This window comes from Scyliorhinus canicula, unplaced genomic scaffold, assembly GCF_902713615.1.
Source record: "Scyliorhinus canicula unplaced genomic scaffold, sScyCan1.1, whole genome shotgun sequence".
NCBI classification, from domain to species: Eukaryota; Metazoa; Chordata; class Chondrichthyes; order Carcharhiniformes; family Scyliorhinidae; genus Scyliorhinus; species Scyliorhinus canicula.
The window spans coordinates 13,244-18,790 of NW_024055527.1; positions in this window are offsets into that span (position 1 = coordinate 13,244).

Consider the following 5,547-nt stretch of genomic DNA (forward strand, 5'->3'; position numbering starts at 1 on the left):
TTAGAGTACCCAATTCATTTTTCCCATTAAGGGGCAATTTAGCATGGCCAATCCACCTCGCTTGCACTTTTGTGGGTTGTGGGGACGAAACCCACACAAACACGGGGAGAATGTGCAAACTCCACAGGAACTGACTATTCATAACTGGACAGGGAAAGAACACACTCAAATCCACACAGGGAAGTAAACTTTCACAACTGAACAGTGGAAAGGCAAACACCATCTGGGCAGGGAACTGACCTCACCACAAATGGACATGCGATAAGCACACTCAAACCTGAAGAGAGACACGACCCATTAACAACTGTTCATGATCCATTCATAATTGATCAGGAGACAGACACACTCAATTCTGGAAGAGGGAACTGACCCACTCACAACTGGACAGGGGTAATACCCCGAAAGCTGGAGAGGGAACTGACCCTTCCACCACTGGGCAGGTGAAAGACACACTCACATCTGGACTGGGAACTGACCCTTCCACCACTGGGCAGGTGAAAGGCAAACTCACATCTGGACTGGGAAGAGGCCCATCCACCACTGGGCAGGTGAAAGACACACTCACATCTGGACTGGGAACAGGCCCATCCACCACTGGGCACGTGAAAGACACACTCATATCTGGACTGGGAACAGGCCCATCCACCACTGGGCAGGTGAAAGACACACTCACATTCTGGACTGGGAACAGACCCATCCACCACTGGGCAGGGGAAAGACACACTCACATCTGGACTGGGAACAGGCCCATTCACTGGTGTACAGGGGAAAGTCACATCCAAATCTGCTAAGGACACTGACCCAAACTCAACTGGACAGGGGGAAATAACATTCAAGTCTAGCGATTTAACTATCCCATTCGCAACTGGATAGGGGAAGCGCATATTTAAATATGGAGTGGGATCTGACCCATTCACAACTGGACAGGGGAAAAACTCTCTCAAAATGGACGTGGAACTGACCATTCATCTCTGGACAGGGCAAAGGCAAACTCAAATCTGGAAGAGGGAACTGACTCATTCACAACTCGACAGTTGAAAGGTATACTGCAATCTTGACAGGGAACTGGCCCATTCACAACTGGAGAGGAATAAAACAGACTCAAATCTGGAAGGGGAACTGACTCGTTCCTCACTGGACAGTGGAGATATACACTCAAATCTGGAAGAGGGAACTGACCCATTCACAACAGAATGGTGGAAAAACTCCCGCAAGTGGACAGGGGAAAGGCACACTCAAATCTGGACAAGGAACGCTCCATTGATAACTGGACAGGGGAAATGCGCACACATCTGGGGAAGATCTGACCCATTCACAACTGGGTGGGGAAAATAATCCATCAAACTGAATAGGGAACTGACCCATTCACAACTGCACAGGGGAAATATGTTTTCATTCTGCAAAAGGAACAGGCCATTCATATTGGACAGGGGAAAGACACACTCAAATCTCGTCAGAGAACTTACTGTATCAAACCTGGACGTGGAAGAGACAAATCAAATCTGGAGGGGGAACAAACTAATTCACAACTGGACAAGGGGAAGGCTCACTCACACCTGGGATGCGACCTCACACATTCACAAATGGACAGTGAATTGACCATTCATAATGGCCAGAGGGAAGACCGAGTCAAATCTGCAAAGAGAATTGACAGTTCAGCGCACAACAGGGGAAAGACACAATAATGTATGTTATGGGAAATGACCCATCCAACACTGGACATGTGAAAGGCACACTAACCCCTGGACTGGGAACAGACCCATTCACTGTTGACAGCGGAAAGTCACACTCAAATCTGCCAAGGAAACTGACCCAACCACAACTGGGCAGGCAAAAAAACATTCAAATCTCGAGAGCTAACTGACACATTCACACTGGAGAGGGGAAAGACACACTCCAATCTGGAGAGAGAACTGACCCATCCACAACTGGACAGGGAAAGTACTCTCAAAATGGATAGGGAACAGACCTCTGGACAGTGGATAGGCAAACTCCAATATGAAAGAGGGAAACAACCCATTCACAACTCTACAATGGAAAGGCACACTCCAATCTGGAGAGGGAACAGACTCATTCACAACAGGACAGTGGGAAGGCACACTCCAATCTGGAGAGGGAACAGACTCATTCACAACAGGACAGTGGGAAGGCACACTCCAATCTGGAGAGGGAACAGACTCATTCACAACAGGGCAGTGGGAAATACACACTCCAATCTGGAGAGGGAACAGACTCATTCACAACAGGACAGTGGGAAGTCACACTCTAATCTGGAGAGGGAACAGACTCATTCACAACAGGACAGTGGGAAGACACACTCCAATCTGGAGATGGAACAGACTCATTCACAACAGGACAGTGGGAAGGCTCCAATCTGGAAAGGGAACAGACTCATTCACAACAGGACAGTGGGAAATGCACACTCCAATCTGGAGAGGGAACAGACTCATTCACAACAGGACAGTGGGAAGGCTCCAATCTGGAGAGGGAACAGACTCATTCACAACAGGACAGTGGGAAATGCACACTCCAATCTGGAGAGGGAACAGACTCATTCACAACAGGACTGTGGGAAGGCACACTCCAATCTGGAGAGGGAACAGACTCATTCACAACAGGACAGTGGGAAATACACACTCCAATCTGGAGAGGGAACAGACTCATTCACAACAGGACAGTGGGAAGACACACTCCAATTTGGAGAGGGAACAGACCATTCACAAATGGACAGAGTAAAAGCACACTTACATCTGGGGAGGAATCTGACCCATTCACAACTGGGTGGGGGAAAGAATCTCACAAACAGGACAGGGAACTGACTATTCTTTTTTTTTGTTTTTTTTTAAAGTTAGAGTATCCAATTCATTTTTTCTCATTGACGGGCAGTTTAGCATGGCCAATCCACCCAGCTTGCACATTTGTGGGTTGTGGGGACGAAACCCACACAAACACAGGGAGAATGTGCAAACTCCACAGGAACTGACAATTCATAACTGGACAGGGAAAGAACACACTCAAATCCACACAGGGAAGTAAACTTTCACAACTGAACAGTGGAAAGGCAAACACCATCTGGGCAGGGAACTGACCTCACCACAAGTGGACATGCGATAGGCACACTCAATCTGGACGAGAGACACAACCCATTAACAACTGTACATGACCCATTCATAATTGATCAGGAGACAGACACACTCAATTCTGGACAGGGGAACTGACCCACTCACAACTAGACAGGGGAAATACACTCAAAGCTGGAGAGGGAACTGACTCAAAATGGATGGGGAACAGACCATTCATCTCTGGACAGGGAAAAGGCAAACTCAAATCTGGAAGAGGGAACTGGCTCATTCAAAACAGGACAGTAGAAAGGCACACTGCAATCTCGGCAGGGAGCTGACCCATATACATCTGGAGAGGAGTAAAACAGACTCAAATCTGGAAGGAGAACTAATTCAATAGTAACTGGACAGTGGAAAGACGCACTCCAATCTGGAGATGGAATGGCCTCATTCACAACAGGACAGTGGGAAGGCACACTCCAATCTGGAGAGGGAACAGACTCATTCACAACAGGACAGTGGGAAGGCACACTCCAATCTGGAGAGGGAACAGACTCATTCACAACAGGACAGTGGGAAGGCACACTCCAATCTGGACTGGGAACAGACTCATTCACAACAGGACAGTGGGAAGGCACACTCCAATCTGGAGAGGGAACAGACTCATTCACAACAGGACAGTTGGAAGGCAGACTCCAATCTGGAGATGGAATGAACTTATTCACAACAGGACAGTGGAAAGACAACTCAAATCCCAACAGGGAAATGTCCCATTCACAACTGCAGAGGAGTAAAATTGATTCAAATCTGGATGGGGAACTAACTCATTCACAACTGAACATGGGAAAGACACACTCAAATTTGAAATAGGGAATGACACATTCATAACTGGGCAGTGGAAAGGGAACAGACCCATTCAGAAAGGGACAATGGAAATACACACTCATCTCGACAGGGAACTGATCCATTCACAACTGGACGGAGAAATCAATCAAATCTGGAAAGGGAATTGTCCATTCACTTTCTAGACAAAAGAAACATCACAATCAAAGCTGTTAAAGGTACTGATCCATCCACAACTGGTCAGGGGAAAGACACACTCAAATCTGGACATGGAACTGACACATTCAGAACTGGACAGGGATCAAACACACTCAAGTCTGGACAGGGAAAAATTCTTGCCCAACTGGACAGTGAAAAGGCACACTCGTATCTGGAGAGGGAACAGATTCATTCACTAAGGTACAATGGAAAGACACAATCAAATCGCGACAGAGAACTGACCCATACAGAAGTTGTCACGGGAAAGACACACTCAAATCTGGAGAGAAAACTGACCCATTAACAACTAGACAGAGGAAAGGCACATTAAAATATGAAGCTGGAACTGACCCATTCACAACTGCACTGGGGGAAAACTCTCTCAAACTGGAAGGGGAACAGACTATTCATATCTGGATAGGGGACAGGCAAACTGGAAGGGAGAACTGACCATTCACAGTTGGATAAATGAAAGACACACTCAAATGTGGACAAGGAACTGACACATTCATAACTGGACAGTGGACAGGGACACTCAAATCTAGAGAGGAAACTGTCCCGTTCACAACTGGACAGGGGAAAGGCACATACGAATTTGGAGAGGGAAACATCAATTCACAACTGGACAAGGGAAAGACACACTCGGGGAGAGTGGTACTTTCCATAGCAGCTTCTCCGAACAGGCGCCAGAATGTGGCAACTTGGGGCTTTTCACAGTAAATTAATTTGAAGCCTACTTGTGACAATAAGTGATTTTCATTTCATTTAATTTCATTTCAAATTTGGAGAAGGAACTGACACATTTACAACTGGACAGTGGAAATATACACTTGAATCTGGAGAGGGAATGGACTCATTCGCAACAGGTCAGTGGAAAGACACACTCAAAACTGCCAAGGGAACTGACCCAACCACAACTGGACAGGGAAAAAAACACACTCAAATCTAGAGAGGTAACTGACCAATTCACAATAGGATAGGGGAAAGGCACTCCAATCAGGAGGAGGGAACTGACCATTCACAACAGGATAGGGGAAAGACACTCCAATCTGGAGGAGGGAACTGACCCATTCACAACAGGAGAGGGGAAAGGCACACTTCAATCTGGAGAAGGCAGTAACTCAATCACGTACTGAAAGGGAAAGACACATTCAAATCTGGAGAGGGAATTGACTCATTTTCAACTTGACGGGGAACCACACACTGATCTGGAGTGGGACCTGACCCAATTACACCTGGCCAGGTGAAAGGCACGTTCAAATCTGGAGAGGGGACTGATCCATTCACACATTCACAACTGGACAGGTGAAAGGCACGTTCAAATCTGGAGAGGGGACTGACCCATTCACACATTCACAACTGGACAGGTGAAAGGCATGTTCAAATCTGGAGAGGGGACTGACCCATTCACACATTCACAACTGGACAGGTGAAAGGCATGTTC